Source organism: Dendrobates tinctorius, unplaced genomic scaffold (genome assembly GCF_039654945.1).
Source record: "Dendrobates tinctorius isolate UK_male_01 unplaced genomic scaffold, ASM3965494v1 ptg000031l, whole genome shotgun sequence".
NCBI classification, from domain to species: Eukaryota; Metazoa; Chordata; class Amphibia; order Anura; family Dendrobatidae; genus Dendrobates; species Dendrobates tinctorius.
The window spans coordinates 21190680-21213997 of record NW_027361699.1 but is presented as its reverse complement, the minus strand read 5'-3'; the positions used below and the strand labels follow the sequence as shown (position 1 = coordinate 21213997).

At 44.5% G+C, this 23318-nt stretch overlaps 1 protein-coding gene and 1 long non-coding RNA gene across 2 annotated transcripts in view; one reads left to right on the top strand and one right to left on the bottom strand.

The window, feature by feature from the left end:
- Positions 1–429: 429 nt before the first annotated feature.
- TJP2 (tight junction protein 2) overlaps positions 430–23318 on the top strand; it is a 260996-nt gene continuing 238107 nt past the window's right edge. Inside the window, exon 1 of the mRNA XM_073572240.1 lies at positions 430–639. The gene's annotated coding sequence lies outside the window, so the exon portion shown is untranslated. The remainder of the gene's footprint in view (positions 640–23318) is intronic.
- LOC141086316 (uncharacterized) lies at positions 11015–12407 on the bottom strand. The gene is made up of 3 exons (XR_012231579.1): positions 11818–12407; positions 11672–11746; positions 11015–11544 (listed from the first exon to the last, which is right to left on the bottom strand). It is a non-coding gene; the product is annotated as an uncharacterized lncRNA (long non-coding RNA).

Below are 23318 nucleotides of genomic sequence, written 5' to 3'. Positions count from 1 at the left end.
AATGTTGGATCTAAACACTGGCGGACACAGACAGAAAAGGGTCCCTGTGCATGATTATGTGGGTCCTTTGCAGCTGAAGAGCTCCTAAAAATGCAAAATTGTACCTACTTTGGAGGTAGAAATGGGCCCCATTACCTTTAGGGCCCTTGTGCGAATAGATGACACCCATGTGCAGGGAAATGAGGTAAGGGAGTCGTCCAGTTTATGGTCATTACGCTCCCTGTGAGTTATTTAGTGATTGCTACAAACCGGAACAGTATATTTATTGTTAGTAGTACAGAACATGATTTGACTCAGCCTTGTGTTATGAAGTTCACTAATTACCCAGTGCTTGCCTGACTGCAGGGCTCAGTGATACCTATGACCCATAAACACCTCCCCTTTACACAAGCTCACTCTTATACACTGTTCTGCAAACAGGAAGCTTCCTGACTCTCATTCTCCACCCTGGCTGCCACAGCCGGCACACACCCTTTCCAGCCTAACCTTAAATCACAAGGCTCCCTAAGGAAACTTTTCCAGAGGAAAAAAGAAATTCTTTGGACATTCCTCAGTCTTTGCTCCCTGTCCATCCCTTGTACTTTGGATTGTTGATTTCATGCTATAACCTAGACCGCGAACACTTTCAGGAACTGCAAGGTGAGTACATGCCTGTCAACATGGCTTCAGGTTCCAACAGGATCCCTGTTCTTGCACACTGATGTGACATTGGCATTGGATCGGTAAATTATTGCACCGGCTTATCATTTATAACATGCGATATGGCAAGTGATTGTTATCGTCAGTTTTCTGTGAAATATATGAAATCTATAGAATAAATCCAATTACTAGAATGGCTTTTGCTTTTCACCGATAATTTAAGGTACTGTTGTACTGTTTTCTGGTCCGTGATTTTATATTATTAATATTTATTATTATTTTGTGTTAGTAAAATTCATTTAGTTTAGTATGTGCTACACACAACTGGTCTAGCTACATAACTGAACAGGTTGCAGCATGCAGTCTCCTTTGCCTCCCTGAGGGATATGCCACAGTTGGAACAGGAATTTTTAAGAACAAGCCTATCTTAATTACATTAATTACACATAGTGCTTCGTGTTGATGAACGCTGATAGCTAAACAGATATACAGTAGCGTTTATGATAACAGCTTCATCCAATATGGTATATAGCATTATATGAGCACTTCCGTGCCTAAGCGTTACATATTTGCATTCACTAAACAATGTCACCAAAGTCTCGTGGTAAAGCTTTTGCTTTGTCTACCTTCAACTTCCAACGTCTTAAAGCTCATTCAGATGTCCATGCAAATCGGTCAAAGATCGGACCGCAATGCACGGACTGGCCGATGATCACCCGACCTGAGCTGGACTGCACCAGAAATATATGAAGCTGTCATGCTCGGAAATGAGTCGTCTTTAGATTTTATCTATATAACATTTAAAAATAGACAAAACTGTTGGCATTCAAAATAATAGTATACAAGAATATATCAATAAATCATCAATACATCAGATGTAGGTGTTTGTTACAAACCCCCCCAAAACTGAAAACATTTAGGCTAAGTTCACACGTACCGGAACTCTCGCGGAAATTACCGCGAGAATTCCGGAATTCCAGTCCGCGGGAAAATCGCATTTTAAATTCCCGCGATTTTCCCGCGGAAAAACTACCATTTTGCAAGCGTATTTAGCTTGCAAAATGCTAGCGTTCTCCAAGCGATCTGTAGCATCGCTTGGAGAACTGATTGACAGGTTGGTCACACTCGTCAAACATAGTGTTTGACGAGTGTGACCAACTTTTTACTACTGAGGCCGCCTATGCAGCATCAGTAGTAAAAGATAAAATGTAAAAAAAAATAAAAAATGGTGTTATTCCTACCTTCCGACGTCCCGTGCAGCCGTTCCCAGTAATCCTTTGCGAAAATGCCCACGATGACGTCCGTTCTCGCGGGATCGCGATGTCTCGCGGTAATTCGCGATGACCGCGAGACTTCGCAATCCCGCGAGAACGGACGCCATCGCGGGCATTTTCGCAAAGGATTACTGAGAGCGTGGAGAGAGGCGGGAAGGCTGCGCGGGAAGCCGGAAGGTAAGAATAACAATATTTTTTTTTTAATTTCTATTTTTTACAGGGATATTGTAGCCAAAGCACGGAGGACAGTCTCCTCTCCTCTGGGCCGTGGGTACCATCCGCAATTGTTCTGCTTACTTTCCGCATGGTGTGCACAGCCACATGCGGGAAGGAAGCGGAACAATGCATTCCTATGGGTGCAGGATCGCCGCGATTCCGCAAAATTAATGAGCATGCTGCGTTATTTACCGCGAAGCGATTCCGCCGCGGTAAGAACCGCAACATGAGCACAGCATTGCGGAATCCCATAGGAATGCATGGAATGCTTATTTTTCGCGCTTTCGCGGCAAAATCACGCGGTTAAAACCGCCGCGGAAACGTGAAAAAAGTGCCACGTGTGAACTCCGCCTTAATGGATGCTCTTCCCAGCTCCTTCTCTAGTGCACTCCAAGATAATACAGATCTGGAGATAACAAGGAAGACAAACTTTGTGTTAAAGTTTTGTATGGAAAAAAAGTTAGATAGCCATTCCCTCTGAGCCATTGGTTAAAGGAAATCTGTCACCAGTTTTTTGTCTCCTAGACACAGAGACCCAGATTCCAGCGATGTATCACTTACTGGGCTGCTTAGTAAAGTTTTGATAAAATCAGCAAGATCAGGAGACTATCACTAGAGGACTAGTAAACCTGGTTGTCAGGTAGTCAAGTATACAGCAGCTTGCAAAAGTATTCACCCCCTTAGCTTTTTACCTCTTTTGTTACATTACAACCAGTGTTTAAATATTTTTGTAATCCTGTTTGTCTTTGATGCATCAGCACTAAATAGTCTAAGTTGGTGAAGTGAGAAAAATATAGGCATAAATTAAATTAATGGGATCAAATAACTAAAAATTGGCATGTGCATATGTATTCACCCCTTTTGCGATGAAAAATTTCTGGTGCAAGCAATTACCTTCATAAGTCACACGCTTTTTGAAAGGATGTCCACCTGTGTGCAATCTAAGTGTCACATGGTCGGTCAGTATACAGCTCTGGCAAAAATTAAGAGACCACTGCCAAATGTTCAGTTTGATTTTTCTCTTTATAGGTATATTTTTGAGTAAAATGTAATATTTTCTTTTAGTCTACAAACTTCTGACAACATGTCTCCGAATTTTTAAGCAATAAATCTTGTTGGGTTTTTTTTAAGGAGAAATGGTCAAAATTTTTTAAAAAACCAGTGCTTTCAGATCTCAAATAATGCAAAGAAAACAAGTTCATAATCATTTAGAAACAACAATACTAATTTTTTAACTCCGGAAGAGTTCTGAAATCAATATTTTGTGGAATAACCATGATTTTTAAAAACAGCTTTCATATGTCTTGGCATGCTTTCCACCAGGCTTTCACACGGCTTCTGGCGCAAAAATCTAAGCAGTTCTTCTTTGTTTGATGGCTTGTGACTATCCGTCCATCATCCTCTTGATTACATTCCGAGGTTTTCAATGGAGTTCAGGTCTGGAGAATGGGCTGCCCATGACAGGGTTTTGATGTGGTGGTCTCTTAATTTTTGCCAGAGCTGTATATACACACCTTTTCTGAAAGGCCACAGAGGCTGCAACACCATTAAGCAAGAGGTACCACTGAACAAACACCATGAAGACCAAGAAGGTTTCCATACAAGCCAGGGACAAAGTTGTTGAGAAGCACAAATCCGGATTGGGTTATATAAAAAAAAAAAAATATCCCAGTCTCTGATGATCCCCTGAAGCACCCACAAATCCATTATGATCAAATGGAAAGAACATGGTATCACAACAAACCAGCTAAGATAGGGCCGCCCATCCAAACTCTCAGCCCGGGCAAGGAGGTCATAAATCAGAGAGGCAGCACAGAGACCAAAGTTAACCCTGAAGGAGTTGCTGAGTTCCCAAGCAGAGCCTGGAGTATCTGTCCATATGATCATAATAAGCCATACACTCCATACAGGAGGTCTTTATGGAATAGCGGGCACAAAAAAGTCTATACTTACACACAAAAATTGTAAGGCTGGTTTTGAGTTTTCCAAAAGACATGTGGGAGACTCTCCAAATGCGTGGAGGAAGGTGCTGTAATCACATGAGACCAAAATTGAACTTTTTGGCATCAAGGTAAACGCTTTGTCTGGTGCCACACCAACACAGCTCATCAGCCCAAGAACACCTTCACCACAGCGAAACATAGTGGTGGCAGCATCACGCTGTGGGTATTTATTTTTCGCAGCAGGTACAAGGAAAATGGTCCGAGTTGAGGGAAGATGGATGGTGCGAAATACAGGGATATTCTTGTGCAAAACCTGTTTCAGTCTATCAGTGATAGAAGACTGGGACCGGGGTTCACCTTCCAACAAGACAATGACCCAAAGCATACAGTTAAAGAAACATTCGGATAGTTTAAGGGGAAACGTGTAAATGTTTTGGAGTAGCCTAGTCAAAGGCCAGGCCTTCATTCAATTGAGAATTTGTGGTTAGACTTGAAGATTGCTGATCACCAGAGGAAACCATGTAACTTGAAGGAGCTGGAGTAGTTTTGCCTTGAGGAATGGGCAAAAATCTCAGTGGCAAGACGTGGAAAGTTCATAGAGACTTATCCAAAGTGACTTGGAGCTGTAATTGCTGCAAAAGAAGGCTCTGTAAAGTACTGACTTAAGGGGGGTGAATAGTTATGCCATTGAAGTTTTCAGTTATTTTTACCTATTTGTTGTTTGCTTTACAATAAAAAGAAACCCAAATGTTCTCAGTTGTAAGAAAGACAAATGCCAATGGGCTGAATACTTTTGCAAATCACTATATTCATGAGCTCTGTATAACCCTACTCATACCACTGGCAGCTTTCAGCCTATGTACAGTGTACACTAGGGTGACCGCAAAAAATCGATGTCGGAATTTTGTCCGTCTGGACCCCACAAAACGATTCCCCTTTCCAGATATTGAGATAGCCAAAATTTGAGCTTGATCAAACGACGTTAACCCGTGCCGCTCGTCGCTCAAAGTTTGAAAAAATCCAAATTGAGGTATTTTAAGATTTAGGTATTTTGCATAGTCTGTTAGACTATAAAGAGTGTGACAACAACATTGCAGAAATAGCCCTGACCAAATTTTCGAACCATTTGTGGTATTTGAATGCAGAGTTGGTGGGATTATCGTTTTTTGATCCCACCATTACAGACAATGAAAAGTTGTTAATGGCTAATAAATTGCTCAGTAGCACAGATGAACCATCATAGCACGCTAGGGTTGTAAATCCAAAAGTTAGGAAAGAAAAATTAAAAGAGGTAGGAAGTAACCGACTTTAACGACCTTCTGACAAAAGATAAAGAACAAAAGCAATATGTCCTGCAAGTTGTAAGCAAATGCCGAGCATTATATTCTGACGTTTCAAAAACTACTTTAACAAAAGCTCTAGAATAGATTAGATAACTATGTAAAATTATCAACTCATGTAGGTTAGCGTGCTCTGATGATTCATCTGTGCTACTGAGCAATTTATTAGCCATTAACAACTTTTCATTGTCTGTAATGGTGGGATCAAAAAACGATAATCCCACCAACTCTGCATTCAAATACCACAAATGGTTCGAAAATTTGGTCAGGGCTATTTCTGCAATGTTGTTGTCACATTCTTTATAGTCTAACAGACTATGCACAATACCTAAATCTTAAAATACCTCAATTTGGATTTTTTCAAACTTTGAACGACGAGCGGCACGGGTTAACGTTGTTTGATCGAGCTCAAATTTTGGCTCTCTCAATATCTGGAAAGGGGAATCGTTTTGTGGGGTCCAGACGAACAAGATTCTGACATTTTTTCCCCCCCATATGAGATCCGGTCACCCTAGTGTACACGAAAGCGGCCAATCTATGGTGTGGAAAATGGGGAAAAAAATTGAAAAACCGCTATATAGTGTATATATGAAATCTGCAAAGATTGCAATAAAAAAGGAAGGTTCTTGGCGCATAGATTGGCCAATATATGTGTATCCAATTGCCATGTCAAGGCGTCTTTCTAAAATTACGTCCATATCCTGTAATGTCTCCTCTCTTGGGCAAAAAAGCCTACAATTTATGGGGCAGGAATGGACCAGCTAATCTGCCCAATTTTCAAGGACACCTTGACGAGGCAATTGGGCACACATATATTGGCCAATCTATGTCCAAAGAACCTTCGTTTTTTCATAGCCATTTTTGCAGATGCATATTTCATATATACACTATATAGTGCTTTTTCAATTTTTTTCCCATTTTCTATGGCAGCAATTCAGTTCCTATGGTCTAGAGTAATCAGTAGTGTGAGCTATACAGAGCTCAACATTCAGAGAACTGCTAGATATGCAGCAGATAAAACTGTGATTTTATCAAAATAGCAGCAAGCAGCCCAATAAGTGACACATCGCTGGAATCAAGGTCTCTGTCCTTACATTATGCTGCTCTCAGATGAGACAGCAAAAACCTGGTGACAGATTCCCTTTAAAGGGGTTGTCCACTACTAGTACAACCCCTTCTTAAGCTAAATGTTTGGCCCCAATAAAAGAATAAAGCCTATACTCCTCCTGTGTCGGCTTAGTTCTAGCGATGTCAGCATTCCCTGTCCCTGGGAATGATACGATGGAATGACACGTGATGCCCGATGCCCAATCAGCACTGGCGTCACTGTCTCCACCTTCGGACAAACTGAACATGAAGAGGAAGTCCGGGCTGCAGCTGATCTCTGGCTTCCTCTTCATGTTCAGTTTGTCTGAAGGCAGAGACAGTGTTGCCAGTGCTGACTGGGCGCCAGTGTCACATGTCACAACACCGCATCACAGCCCTGGGGAGAGAGTGCTGACACTGCGGGAACGGCGCTGGCATGGGAGGGGAGGATAAGCTTCATTATTTTATCAGGGCCGAACATTTAGTTAAAGAAAGAGTTGTTCTAATACTGGACAACCCCTTTTACCCCTTCATGACCGGAAGTATTGCGTTTTTGGCTCCCCTTCTTCCCACAGCCATACCTTTTTTATTTTTCAGTCAAAATGGCCATTTGAGGGCTTGCTTTTTGTGGGACAAGCTGTACTTTTGAACGACTTCATTGGTTTTAACATATTGTGTACTGGAAAATGGGAAAAAAATTCTAAGTGATGTGAAATTGCAAAAAAGTGCATCCAAATTAGTTTTTTGTTTTGCTTTTCTTACTATGTCCACTAAATGCTAAAACTGACCTGCCGTTATGATTCTCCAGGTCGTTACTAGTTCATAGATGCCTAGGTTCTTTTTTTATCTAAGGCTACTTTCACACATCAGGTTTTCGGCGTCAGGCGCGATCCGGCGTCGTGCCGGAACGCCGGATCCGGCAAATGTTTAGTAAAACCGGATGTGATGGATCCGGTTTTCTGCCGGATCCGTCTTTTTCTTGACAGACAAAACCGGATCCGTCTCATCCGGTTCATCCGTTTTTCTATCCGTTTGTCGACGGATTACGCCGGATCCGGTTTTTAAAATTGACCCTTGTGGCCTTCCGAACGGGATTGGCTACTGGAAAACTATATATAGCGTGTTCCTACAGCCCTTCTTTGACAGGTTGTCGAGGAGAAAGTGCAGGTTGGAGACAAGAGCAAGTTACTGGCGAAGATGGATGTTGTCATTGGAAATATTTTGAAGAATTTGGCGGATTTTATAGCGGAGGCGAATCGTTTGAGGGTGATTGTTCTGGAGAAGGAGAGAGCGAGACAGCAGCGCATCAGGCATCGTAGACGACGTTTGTGGATCCACCCCATCACAGCCAAGAGAATGACGCGTGGGGTCTATTCTACACTCTGCATGGACCTTCGACGAAACCCGGATAAATTTTTTGGATATGTTCGGATGAAAATGGAGAATTTTGATTACTTGGTGGAGCGCATTGCACACCTCATAAGAAAAGCAGACACCTATTGCCGCTTCTCTGTTTCACCCGCAGAGCGTCTGATGGTGACTTTAAGGTAAGCCACATTTATTGGATGTGATCGCATCAGAGCACACTTTCACTGCAATCTTGTTGGTGGTAGTTTGTATCTCCAAGTGTTATAGCTCAGTTTTGGTATGTAATGCTGTGATTTAAAACTAATTTATTGTTTTTTAATTCCCCACAGATTTCTTGCAACTGGAGAATCCCTTTCGTCACTGCATTTCCAGTACAGACTCGGGATTTTCACCATATCTGGAATAGTGAAGTACACATGCCATGCACTGTGGGACTCCTTAGCTGAAGAGTTTTTACCAGAGCCCACAACTGAGAGGTGGATTGAAATTGCTGACAAGTTTCAACAGATATGTCAGTTTCCCAACTGCTTGGGCGCTGTGGACGGGAAACATATCCGCATTGTAAAGCCAGCTGGATCGGGATCGGAATATTTCAATTACAAGAAATATTTTTCAATTGTCCTCATGGCCATCGCTGACGCGGAATACAAATTTATTGCGGTTGATATTGGGGCCTATGGCCGCTCCAATGACTCTCAAGTTTTCAAACTGTCTGCCATGGGGCGTAAACTGTATGGAAACACCTTCCAGTTCCCACCACCTAGACCGCTGCCGCAAACATCTGGTCCACCTATGCCATTTGTCTGTGTAGGGGATGAAGCCTTCCAGCTGTCAGAACACCTTTTGAAACCATACTCTAGCAGAGGATTGACAAGACCAAAACGCATTTTTAATTACCGCCTCACAAGAGCAAGAAGAATGGTTGAATGTACCTTTGGTATTCTGACAGCCAAATGGCGGGTCCTATTGACTGCGATCAACCTCAAGACAGAAACTGTGGACGAGGTGATCAAAGCGTGCGTGGTACTCCACAATTTTGTTATCTGCAAGGAACCCATTTCCATTGAGGACACCTCTGAAGAAACCACCTTGCAAGATTACCATGACATTACCGCTAGAAGTTCTGTGACGGTTTCAGTAATGAGGGACAATTTTGCACTATACTTTATGTCACCTCAAGGCAGAGTACACTGGCAGGATGACAGAGTGTGAAAGATTTGTGCCCTAACCAAACTTGTGTACCTTCTGTACCAACAGTATATACCTTTGCCAACCAAAGTTGGCTATCTTGTCATGGTCTCTATTTTTAGCTTTAGGCCACAGGTGTGTACCTGGTTGTGTTTTATGCAAAGTATTTCACCTTTTAACAAAAGTTGTGTACATTGTTAGGAAATCACCAACAATAAACACAACTTTTTAGGTGAAATACTTTGCTTCAAACACAACCAGGAACACAACTGTGGCAAAAAGCTAAAATTTACCCACAGTTATATACCTGGTTTTGAATACCTTTTTACCTTTGAAATACCCTGTATTTAACCTTTTTTTTAAACATAGTTTGCCGCAGAAAGAAATGACAGACAACCATTGTAAAACGATAATTTAACTTTTATTTAAAATATTTTTTTTTTGTAAAATGTTTTTAAAGTGAAAAAAACTTTTTTAATAAATGTTTTAAACCAAATGATCATTTTTATTAAAAAACACACATTATAAATCTGTGTAGTGTGGGGTGGAAATACTGCTGGAGGGGCTGCGGGACACTTCGACACTGGGAGTGTGGAGAGAGGACTGGGATCGTGGTGGGGAAGGAACAGTTAGAGGTGATGGTGTGGAAAAAGCTACAGAATGGGTGGACATGTGGGAGGCAGAAGAGGTGGTGGGCGGTGGAGTGGAGGGTTGGGCAGGGACTGTAGGAGCAGATGATGTTGATGGAAAGTTGTATGGGGAAGGAGTTTGGTACGGGGAAGGAGTTTGGTACGGGGAAGGAGTTTGGTACGGGGCAGGTTGCTGGAAGTGGGGAGATGTCTGGTACTGGGGAGGTTGCTGGTACTGGGGAGGTTGCTGGTACTGGGGAGGTTGCTGATATGTAATAGGAGGGGGAGGATGGAAAGTGGCTGGAGGGGGTGCAGATGTAATAGGAGGGGGAGGATGGAAAGTGGCTGGAGGGGGTGCAGATGTAATAGGAGGGGGAGGATGGAAAGTGGCTGGAGGGGGTGCAGGTGGAGGAACTACAGTGGTGGGAGGTGGAGGTTGGGAGGTAACCTGCTGTAGAGCACCGTGGCACGAATGCATTACATGCATCTGCTGGGTAGGAGATAGTGTTGCCATGCGCTCCACAACAGACATGAAAAAGGTGTGGTTTGGCGAAGATCTTGCTTCTGAATGCATGGTTTGCAGAAGTGTCTTCACCTCCAGAATGCTGGAGTTGATCTGCTGAAAGCCTGCGGAGATTTGCTCTGACAAGACTTTTAGACAGTTCTGGAAAGATGCATTCAGATGCAAGAACTCTGGCGCATAACTCTTTTCCTGACCCCTCTGCCGCTGCCGCCCAGTACCCGCAGGTGTACTAGAGGTGGCAGGGGCAGAAGGGTGGGGTAAAGGGAAAGCGATCTCCTCACCAGCAGCTTCATGTAATGTAGGCGGCCACGATGCTCCTGTGCTGGTGCTGGTGGATGGGACAGATGGGTCGAATGTGTGGGAAGGCTGGGAAGGTGCAGATGTACCAGGGCGGTCGAAGTGTCCCTTGGTGCCGGTCTCCTCAGGGATCGCCTCAGAAGGGTCCAATCGTGCAGGCTCCCGAGTGCTGCTCACCGTGCTGTGGAATAAAGAGAAAAAAAAACAATTAAAATAGTGACATGGTATGGCCCTGGCTGAAAAAAAAAAGTTACATGTAAACATTTTTTTGTCACATGTGGTGTGTAATATTTACCTTCTGGTGAGCATTGTCTCCTGGAGGAACGACAGGGCTCGTGCGTACTTGTACTTGCTCCTGCGTCCTCCAGATCCACTCGGGGCCCGCATCTCTTTATTGAACTCCTTCTTGAAACGATCCCTCACAGACCGCCACCGCTTCACAATTCTCTCCCCTGAAACGAGAAAGGACAAAGTGGTTAGTATACAACATCAGTGTTTCCCAAACTCCAGTCCTCATGGTCCCCAGGGGTCATGTTATCAGGATTTCCAAAGTAAATAGAAATCCTGAACACATGATCCGTGGGGACCACGAGGACTGGAGTTCGGGAAACACTGGTTTAAATCAAGCAACCGGTACTGTATATACTTACGCTCTTTAATCTGGGCCCGAGCTTCGAGGTCCTCCCAGCGGTCCACAAGGAGCGAACAGATTTCCTCCCAGAGTCGTCGGGTAACGATCAGGTCAGCGTGGCGGCGGTCAGCCATATTCCAGAGCGGCTCCCTTTCTCTGACGAGATCGATGAGGCGGTCCACATCAATCCCTCCATCCTCACCGTCAGAGTCGGGAGCACGCTGTGAAGGCTGTTAAAGAAAAAGACAAAAATAACATAATTAGCCTCCACAAAGGAAATGAAATAAAAAGTGCAAAAAAAACAAAGCAAAAATATTTATACTTACACGCTGGTGACCGCCGCGTTGCTGTCGCCGACGACCCTGGGAGGCACTGCGAGGACCTCTTGGCCGAGCACCAGATTGGGAAGACTAGAGAAGAAAACAAAAAATGTTATGTCTTTGGATGTAGGCATTTGTTTGCTGTGTGTGGTCATTGTTTTCTATGTGTTGTGTGTAGTGTGATGTTGTGTTTCTGCGTTTGATGCAAAAAACTTACCAATTGTGAGCCCACTCCAAGTGTCTGTCCACCCCTTCCTTCTTCTTCAGGGAGCTCCTCTTCATCTTGTGATTCCTGTTTTGAAATAAAAGGCAATGAATACACATATATTACAGAGATGATGGATTTTGGAAATAAAAACTTACCGTCAAACGCTGACGATGCGAGGGAGGGCTCCCAGAAGATGTGCTGTCTTCCTCATGGCCAGACTCCATGGCTGTGGGTGGTGTTTCTGCTGCTGCCATTGCTGCTGCTGCTGCTGCATCTATTGGGCGGCTGTTGAATAAAGAGAAACAAAGGGCCAATGAATATCTTGATATTCCATAGCCCTAGTTTGGAGGAATGGGGGATTTCATAATTACCGTCTCTCATCTGCTGCTGGACTCCCCTCCCGTTGTTCAGCATGCTGCTCCATTTGGGGTGGTGCTGATGGTGCTGCTGCTGCTGCAGATGTCTGCTGCCTTCTCCTGCTCCTGGTTCTTGGCTTGGGTGGCATGTTGGGTGTGGCTGAGGGTCCCATTGTCTTGCTTTTATATATGTCCTGTGGGCAGAGCTACTGAGCATGCTCAGACCAAAGAAACCGGATCCGGCCGTCGCCGGATCAGGCGCATTGCGGCGCTCATAGGCTTTCATTGTATGAAAAAGCCGGACACGCCGGATCCGGCGTGTCCGGCTTTTTCGCCGGAGACAAAAAACGTTACAGTAGCCATTTTTTCCAGACGCCGGATCGCGTCACATTGCCGGATCTGGCGAAAATCGGATGAAACGCATGGCCATCCGGCTCGATCCGGCTCTAATGCAAGTCAATGGGGGGGAAACCGGATCCGGCATTGCATTTCGCCGGATCCGGTTTTAGTCAAAAGCGCCGGATCGCGCCTGACGCCGAAAACCTGATGTGTGAAAGAGGCCTTAAGTGGTGAAAAAAAAATTCCTAAGTTTATTAAAAAAAAATTGTGCCATTTTCCGATACCTATAGCCTCCATTTTTAATAATCCCGGGTTGGTTGAGGGCTTACGGTATTTTTGTGCGCCGAGCTGACATTTTTAATTATACCATTTTGGTGCAGATACGATCTTTTGATTACTCATTTTAATGCAATGTTGTGGTGACCACAAAACTGTATTTCTGGATTTTGACTTTCTTTTTCTCATCACGCCGTTTAGCAATTGGGTTAATTCTTTTTTTATATTGATAGATCGGGCGATTCTGAATGCAGCGATACCAAATATGTGTATGTTTGATTTTTTTTTTTTATTGTTTTATTTTGAATGGGGCGAAGGGGGGTGATTTGAACTATTTATTTTTTTTTATATATACATTATAATTTTACAAACTTTTTTTTAAATTTTGGCATGCTTCAATAGTCTCCATGGTAGACTAGAAGCTGCCATAAACCGATCGGCTCTGCAACATACAGGCGATGATCAGACGCCTACCCATCAGTGAGCCGTGATCATGTGATGGAGGTCACCGATGGGCAGGATTTCCGGCGCGATTGCCGGAAGCGCGAGGTAAATGCCACTGTCAGAATGTGACAGCGGCATTTAACAGGTTAACATCCGCTGCTGAATCACGATTCCACCCGCGGCTGTTAGAGGCACATGTCAGCTGTTCAAACCGGAGTCCGGTTTTTAGACAGGAATTTTCTGCATACGTGGGTACATAGCCTAAGCTGCAGTGCTAACCACTGAGCAGCATGCCTAAAAACTGTTTCTTTCAGTGTCTGCACAAATGTTGAGATTTGCTTTCTAAATAATTTTAAGATTTCTTTTTTGAAACACTCTTTTTATTGGGTTCTTGTCAGGTTTAATTTTTTTCTGAGATAAATCAAAATTATGTATTTGTGCATTTAATTATGTCAGATAGACATTTTGTATGGTACATAGTGTTGTAAAAATTAAAATGATTTAATGGCTTTCTAAGAGGCTTAAAGGGGTTGTCTTCTCTTCTGATCAAAGTCTGCAGTCACTCTGTTGTGACTACAGACTCCTGAATGCTTACAGTGTGCAACGCGTACACTGTCAGGATGCTTCAGAATTGCCGGAAGGTGGGCAGTCACATGGTCTCAAATATATTAGATTTGAATACAAATCCTTTTTAAAGAGGGTGTCCACTACTTTTACATTGACCTATCTGTAGGATAGGTCTTCAATGTTTGAGCAGCCAGGGTATGACATCTGGCACGCCCACCGATCAGATGTTATTGGTGTCGGCGGCCTCTGGACGGAACTCACTTGCGGAGCAGGCCATACTCTGATAGTGGCCGCCGCAGGGTACTGAAAATCCGCCTCCTGTTGCTTTGAATATGAGACGGATGTGTAGTATCAAGTGTTGGTCACTACCAGAAGATGGAGAAGCTCGATAAGTGAGTACTTTCGAGCACCGCTGACACGATAACAGCTGATCGGCACGGTTGCCAGGTTTTAGACCCCGGCCGATCAGACAGTGGACAACCTCTTTTATTAACAAACAATTAACATAAAAACATGTAGGATTTCTCGGGCAAAAGGGCTTCTTCACTATCCCTCACGCTAGGAGGTGCCCTAGTCTGTCCCTATATCCCAGATTACCCTGGAAGGTGGAGACACTGGGAACACTGCCTTGCTATGCTCCTGACTTACCCTTATCTGTTCCCTCTCCCACCCAGGACGGTGAGAGGCCGAAGTGTAAAGGATTACACTAACCAGACAGACAAGGGAAGACAGGGATCAGTGAAAATTGCAATCATAAAAATTACACTCACCAAACAACAAAGTGGAATATGGGGGAGGGTAAAGGGGGTTTTACACATAGCAATATCGCTAGCGATATCGCTATAACGTCACCAATTTTGTGATGTTATAGCGATATCGCTATGTGTGATACTTACCTCCGACCGGCTCCCCCGCTGTCCATCGCTGATCGCGCGAGAATCTCCGGCTCCATTTCTCGTCGTCTGCTTTCTGCTGGGCTTCCTGCTGGCGCCGACAAGGATCGCTGTGTGTGAAAGGTGAGTATCGTGCGCTGCGTCGCTGCTGCATTGCTGTGAGGTCTGCCTGTGTGACAGCTCACTAGCGATCATTTAGCGATGCACCAGTGATTCTGACCGGGTCGAATCGATGGTGCATCGCTAAATGTAAAGGGGCCTTAAGGTAGGTGAAACCAAATAGAGGATGAAGATAAGCACAAAAGCAAACTTCACGCAGAAATTGCCAAAAAAGACTCCAAACACTAACTCCTCCAACTCCAAACAAGGCAGACTGAATTATCACTGGCAATTTCCAAATGCCAGTGGCAAGCATATATACCAGAGGGGAGTGTCCAACACAGAATAGCTGAGGTAATCCATGATTGAGAGCTCCAGGAGAAAAACTGAACTGATTAACCCTAGCAATGACAGAGACAAGAAAACCGGCACTGTTTAGAATGAGTGTACAGCGCTTCTAAACAGTGCAGAAGTTTAGGTAATCAAACGTTGGTATCTCATGGTCCCTTTCTATCACAGTATGCCCATGACAGTATCCCCCTTCTAAGAGGGACCTCCGTAACCTCAGGGCCAGGTTTATCTGGGTATCGGCGTGAAAAGACCAGACCAAATTGATCTCATGGTACCCACAGTCTCTTCACAGGACCGTAACCTTTCCTGTCTACCAGAAACTGAAGAGACTGATGTACCAAGCTAAAATTGCTATTCTTAGCTATCTGGAATTCCAGATTCCCATTAACAATGACTGGGGAAGGTTCAGATGAAGCAATGTATTGTATTTTTTGAGAAGTGATAGGTGAAACACATTATGAATCTTAAAAGTGGGGTGGCAAAGCAAGGCAAAAAGCTACAATCTTATAGGGACTGATTAACCTTGGTCCCAGTTTCCAAGAAGGAACCTTCAACGTAATATCCTTTGAGGACAGCTACACCAAATCACCAACACCCGGCTACAGACACACAAAAAGTCTACAATCAGCCATACTCTTATATTTGGATCCCATCTTCTTCAAACTATCAAGAACACCTTGCCATACTGATGTAAAACCGTTCCTCCCCTTAGTACTCCTGAAGAACAATTCCTATTGAAGGAGCAGAATTGCAGATGAAATCCGTATGCTTCAAAGAATGGGGCTTTCTCAGTAGATTCATGACAACATTTTTTACAGTGATTATTGGTCACAAAACACCTACGATATGTCTCAAGATTCTGATTCACACCTTCAGTTTGCACCTTAGACCTTGTATAAAAGGCGGAAGAAAATGAAATATGACACCCCAAGAGAGCACAAAATGCTTTCCAAAATTTGGAAATAAATTGCACCCCTCGGTTTGAAACAATATTAAATGTAATCCCATGCCATTTTAAAATTTCTTTAATAAAAATTTGTGCCAAGGTCTTGGCATTAGGTAAGGCAGGTAGCACAATGAAATGAGTCATCTTGCTGAATCTGGCCACCGTCACCAAAATTACAGTGTTACCTGCCAATACGGGTAGATCAGTGATGAAATCTACCGACAAATGAGTCCAAGGTCTAAAGGGAGTCACCAAAGGTTGAAGAGCCCCAGACAGCGACCTTCTGCCAAACATTCTGGTGCACCCCAGACCATCAAAAACGACGTATAAGAAGATCTGTGGTGGCTTAACTATTAGGATGTCCAGCCAAGACAGAATCATGATGGTCACTCTAAATTTTATGTCGGAGGTTCATAGGAAGAAGCAGTTTATCAGAAGGACAGACAGGTGCGTCCCTCTGAGCCTCTATGACCTCCCTCTCCAGATCAGAACATATAGTTGCAATAATTACCCCATTCTGTAATATAGAAACCAGTTCACAATTACCATCTTGCCTGTCTAAGTGTCAAATGTTTTGCACATTAAAACTACAAACTTTTTTTTAGGATTGGTGATTACCATGACCAGGTGAACTGCCCCCTCCAAAAAATGTCACCACACCTCAAAAGCCCACTTAATTGCGAAGAGTTCCCTATTACCAATGTCATACAACACTTTTCAAAGAAACTATGTGTTATGACATTAATTAATAAAGTGGATGGGGGAACTTCAATACCCAGAGAGATTAAGAAAATTAGGATTATTTAGTCTAGAAAAAAGACGATTCAGGGGCAATCTAATAACTATGTACAAGTATATAAGGGGACAATACAAATATCTCTCTGAGGATCTGTTTATACCAAGAAAGGTGACGGTGCATCTGGAGGATAGAAGATTTTTCCATTTACATAGAAGAGGATTCTTTGCTGTTAGGGCAGTGAGAATCTGGAATTCCTTGCCTGAGGAGGTGGTGATGGCGAACTTAGTCGAGGGGTTCAAGAGAGGCCTGGATGTCTTCCTGGAGCGTAATAATATTGTATCTTAGTTATTAGGTTCTTTAGAAGGACATAGATCTGGGGATTTATTTTGACGGAATATAGGCTGAACTGGATGGACAAATATCTTTTTTCGGCCTTGCTAACTGTCGGGTTTCCTGGGATCAGGGTAACCTTCCCTGTCCCTAATGCTAGGGGCGCCTTAGCTCACCCTGTTCCCCGGATTCTGATTGTGAAGATGCTGGGGCCACATACCTTGCCTTAGCTCTTGAATCCACCCTTAGTCTATCCCCTTCCCCAACCAGGGAAGAGGGGAGCAGTAGTGTACCATAATATACCAGACTAACAAGGTAATACAAACAGGGATAAAGGAAAATACCAATCATATATCCTGAACGAAAAACATACATTTCCCTGATTTGACATATAATTTATTTCCTTGAGAATTTGTAAGACCTGTCTGACATGTACCTGATGTGACTCGAGGTCTGGCAAATAAATCAATATGTGATCAAGATAGATTTGTTGTAGTCTGTCAGGTGACAAAAAATGTCATTTACAAAGTGCTGAAAGAAAGCTGGAGCTTTAGTCAACCCAAATGGCATTGCATGGTTTTCATAGTGTCCCTCAGGTGTATTAAAAGCATTCTTCCACTTATCCCTCTCCTTAATATGGATGACATTATATGCCACCTGAGGTTCAGTCTAGAAAACCATTTTGTTTCAATGATCAAAAAGACGAATGTAAATAAAAATGGTACCACTGAAAACGTCATTTTGTCCCGCAAAAAAACAGAGCTGTATGGTGGCTTATCAGCAGAAAAATAAAAAGTTATAGCTCTCAGAATAAAGCGATGCAAAAATAATTAACTTTTTTCTATAAAAGTTTTTATTATGTAGAACCACCAAAACATGAAAAAAGATATAATTTGGGTATCTCTGTAATCATATCGACCCAAAGAATAAAGCTGCCTTACCAATTTTATCACACGTAGAACGGTATAAAAACAAAAAAAGCAATTCCTCAATTGATGTTTTTTGTTCATTCTCTTTCACAAAAATCAGAATGGAAAACAATCAAAAAATGTCATGTGCCTGAAAACATCAGCTCGACCCGCAAAAAAAAACCCTCAGATGACTCTGTTGGCCGAAAAATGGAAAAATTATAGCTCTCAAAATATGGGTTTCGCAATAAAAAGCGTTTAGTGTGTGACAGCAGCCAAACATAAAAACTCTATATAAATCTGGTATCGCTGTAATCGCACCGACCCGAAGAATAAAGTCGCCTAAATACTTATACTGCTCGAGGAACAGCTTAAAAAATAAATAAAGCCAATTCTTCACATGCTGTTGATTTTAATCATTCTGCCTCCCAAAGATCGCAGTAAGGCTTGGCGCACATTCATCCTGCTGAGCGCTTACATCAGGGTTTCTGTGTAAATCTCTGAAATACGTGATTGAGACAGAACCCCCGGCAGAAGCTTCCTCTAATGAGGCAAATGGAGGCACTGTGGGTGCCATAGGACCTGTAGTCCAGTGGTGTTCGTCTTCTTAGGATGGCATAAAAGTGCAGTTGGCCACAGTTTTATGCACTTCTGAAAAGGACACCGCTGAACAGAGGCCAGACAGAGTCTACAGTAACTCTGATACCTCATTATAGTAAATGGATCTGTCATACCTGCCATGTCTGTTTTGCCGCATGACCCCTGGAGCAGTGTGGACGCGCACCTAACTGTTATACCTGTCATGTCCGTTATGCTGCGTGATCCCAGGAGCAGTGTGCACACGCACCTCATGGCTGTTTTGCTGCATGATCCCTGGAGCAGTATGCAGGCGCACCTCATGACTGTTGTGCTGCATGACCCCTGGAGCAGTATGCGTGCACACCTCACCTCTTGGCTGCCTGCCATTGCTGGTGCGCACTTGTGCTCCACCTCATGGCTATTACGCCACTGCTTGTGCGCACATGTGCTACCTCTCTGTGCACCGTCGTTGGTGTGCACGCGTACCTCCATGGCTGCATGCCATTGCTGTGTGCACGCCTGTCTCTGCTCTGTGTTATGAGCGGGTCGCCAAGGAGGAAATAAAAAACAACACAAGCTAAGTCTCAATAAACCAAAGAGGTTGGTAACTACAGACTGCAGACCCCTGATCCTAACACGCAACTAGCAGCAGTCGTGGAGCGTTCCTACCGTGGTCCTAGACGCCTCGTCACAACCGGAGAGCTAAATAAGCCTAAAGCAGGAAAAGAGGAAAACTAACTGCCCCAGAGCAGACCCCAAAGGAGAGAGAGCCCCCCACATGTATTGACAGTGAAACAAGATGAAAACACAAACAAAGGCAGGAAAATAGGCTGAGCAAATGATGGGGCCAAGCTAACTAGAAAGTGTCTTTCCTTTCCTGTCCTATCTGCAATCTGCCAAAAAACCCTACAAAATTGTCCAACACAACTGATAGCAAAATTAACCCTGAAGTCATTAGACTTCTCCCACTATATCAGCACTCTGAAATATTCTGAGACAGAGCAAAAAGAGGCCAATCTAATAAGGGACAAAAAAAAGGCAATTTGGCAAATAAGAGTGGAAATTCAGCACAGCCCAGCCGGGCTGGCTGACCACACAAAAAACTGAAATGACCAACAAGAGCAAGTGTGAACATTAGCAAAAACAAACTTAACTTGAGAAGACTGGAACAGAGCTGATTCCAAGAACTGAGAAGCAGACTGAATCACCAGCACCAAGATAGGGCGTCCGCTGTCTTATATCCAGTCTGATACTCCAGAGATCCAATTGTTATCTTCCTCACCAGGTGGCAGATCACTACCTCTTAAACCAACCTCCTTACCTCCTGTCACCACCAGAGGGAGAACGGAAGGGGAACTCTAAACAGGTGGAGCAGAAAATGAGCTCATAACAGCTCTGCCTGCTGTGGTCCTCTCTATGGTCCTGGAGGATCGAATCCAGCAAAGCTCTCTATGGTCCTGGAGGAATCTACCATGTGGTCCTCTCTATGGTCTTGGAGGACTCAACCATGTGATCCTCTCTATGATCCTGGAGGATCGACCCGGAAGTCCTCTCCTGGTCCTGACCCGGAAGTGCAGGTGCTAATGCCCTATATCAGACCGCCCCTTCCTATGATCGGCTCCTGAGCAGCGTGTTGCTTCCCTGCATGGCTGCTTGGTCTGCTCGGTCGCTCCCTGTATTCTGTGCCCCTGCACTCTGCCCTGTTGTTATTCTCTGCACTTGCTCTGTACTTGTTTTCTGCCTCTTGTCCAGTGCCATGTCTTGTATTGTCTTTTGTGCCATGTTTTGTCTCTGCTATCCTTAGCCTTGTAGTACTTCCTATGTTCTCTGTCTTTGCCTGTTATGCCATGTTTTGTCCTTGCTATCCTTAACCTTGTAGTACTTCCTATGTTTCCCTGTCTTTGCCTGGCTTTCCTATTCTCTGTCTTCTTGTGCTCTCTAGCACAACCTCTGTTCCTTTTCTATACTCTGTCACATGGTGATCTCTAGCACATTCCCTGTCTAGTCACAAGGTTCTGCCTTGACCCGGATCTGGGCTATGTTCCGCTGCTACCGCTGTACTCTGCTCTATGTCTCTGATCCAGCTCTGGGCTCTAGCATATGCTCCGCTTCTCTTTCTTATACCCGGCTCTGTGCTTCTTCCTACGTTCCGCTCCTTGCTCTGTACTTTCCCTAGTGCTTTCCCTAGTCTTGCCTTGCCTTGTTTCTCCGCATGCCCTTTGCACGCGCCTGGCCTTCCTTCGCCCGCCTGTTTGTGCCTCAGCTGTGCCCGCCTTAGCCATACCCGCCTGCTTGTGCCTCAGCCATGCTCGTCCGTGACTTAGCTGTGTCCGCCTTTTGTGCCTCAGTCTTGCCCGCCTGTCTGAGCCTCAGCCCAACCAGCTAGCCAGTGCCACAGCCGTGCTCTGTGCTTCCTTGCACTCACGCTGTCTCTACACTGTGCATTGCATGCCCTCTTAGCACGCGCAGGCCTTAGCCTGCTCCTTTGCATACCTCTCCGTGCTTCTCTAAAGCACGCACAGGTCCTGCCATGAACCCTGACGTGCCCTCTAGCATGCACAGGCCCTAGCCTGTACCCTGGTGTGCCATCTAGCACGCACAAGCCCTAGCCTGTATCTTGGCGTGCCCTCTAGCACGCACAGGCCCTAGCCTGAACCCTGGCTTGCCTCCTAGCGCGTGCAGACCCTTGTCCTAGACTGAACCCTGGTGCCCTTAACACGCACCCTGACTTGGACCCTGGTGTGCCCCTTAGCACACTCCTTGCCTTGGACCATGGTGTGCCCCTAGCACACACCCTGCCTTGAAATCTGCCTTGGACCTTGGCGTGTCTCCTAACATGCACCATGTCTTGAGCTCTGCCGTGCCTCCTTGCCTGAACCCTGGTTTGCCTGCCAGATTCCCGGAACCTGCCGATCACTGCCAGAGATCCTAAGCCTGACGACTGTGGCCTGATTTCCGGAGCTGCTGTCCGCAACCTGATGCCCTGATCTTGTCGATCGTTGCCACTTGTCCGGAGTCTGATGCCATCGAGCCCTTCCCTGTACCCAGGCGTGCCACATAGCACGTACCATGCCATGGACCTTGGCGTGCCCACGCACGCACCTTGCTATGTTTTCCCTGTTATCACGTCTTGCACCTGATGTTACCCGAGTTCACGCTTTAATGAAGATAACCTGAGACCATGGTTTATCTTGCCTTGTTTCCTGCATGTCCCCTGTTGTCAGACACTTAAACATTGTGTCTTCCTTGAGCCGGCCGCCTGGTTCCAGCAGTCGTGGTGGCTTACCCCCTTGGTCTTGCCTCTGACACTCCCTGTATAGAGGGGGTGGTTCCTCACAAGGTCAGCTCGCCCTAGGTCGGTGGGTGCCACGACCCAGAGGGTCCACTCAGAAAAGTCGACTCAGCTGAAGCTAACTCCGTCACAGGATCCATCGTGGGTTTCATCTGTCACATCACTCAGAGATTTAGATGGAAACCCAGATGTAAATGTGATCATAAATGCTATGTAAAATGTTCCCAATAAAACCTTCAACTCAGTCCACAAAAAAGCCTTCACTTAGGTCTGTTAACGGAAATGTAAGGGCTTCCACGTTACTGGTAGCACAAAGGCTCTGGAAAAGCGAAATGGCTCCTCGCCCCATAAAGAAATTCAGCAAATTCTCCACTCCCAAATCCAAATGCCCCCCTCCCTTCTGAGCCCCAGTTTGCCTAAACCACATTTAGCACCCACATGTTTGGCATTTCTGTAGCGATGAGAGCCCACCTAATTTACAGGTGTGTGTCTCCAGAAGTATGAGCTGGGCATAATGTACTGGTCACTACAGCGTACTAGTCACTACAATGGCAGTTTGCAAATTTTCTCTCAGCAACATCCACAGCTGTTTCTGGAAAATGCCCATGGAGTCAAAATCATCACTACATCTGTAGATAAATTTCCAAAGGGTTATAATTTCCAAAATGTGGTCACTTGAGGGGGGGATTTTGCTTTTCTAGCACTTAGGGGCTTTTTATATGGAATTTGCAAACTATTCTAGGAAAATCTGTGTTCCAGGAGGCAAAAAAGCTTTCTGGCCCTCCTGAGTCTCTCAGTATGGCTAAGTAGTACTGCACAGCTACATATGGGGTATTGCCACATTCAGTAGAAATTGTGGGACAAATTTTGGTGCCATTTTTACCCATTTCCCAGTATGAAAATGTAAAACTTGGGGCTAACACACAATCTTGGTGGTAAAAATGTAAATTGTTTTTTCTTCACTGCTCAATGGTATAAAAGTCTGTGACATACCTATGGTGTGAATATAATCACTGCACCCCAAGATTAATTCATTGAGAGATTTAGTTTGTATAATGGGGTCACAAATGGGGAGTTCTGCAGTGTTGGCACCTCAGGGGCGCTGCCAATGTAACATGGCACCCTCAAACAAGTACAGCAAAATCTGCACTGTAAGGCTATGTGCCCATGTTGCGTTTTTTATGCGTTTTCGCTGAGTTTTTGCCGCAGTGGAAAAGCTTAAAAAACGCTAATAAAACGTACCTCCATGCAATCCTATGGGATTCCGCAGTTGCTGTGCCCATGCTGCGGATTTTACCGCTGTGGAATCGCATAGCATTAAAATTCGCAGCATGTTCATTATTTCTGCGGAATCGCGGCGATTCCACCGCCATAGGATTGCATTGAAACGCTCACGTTACGCATGTGGCTATGCCCACCATGTGTAAATTGAGCGTCTCATGTGCGGATGGTACCCAGGGTCTAGAGGAGAGGAGACTCTCTTTCATGCCCTGAATACCATATCCCTGTAAAAAATAGAGTTAAAATAAAAAAATAG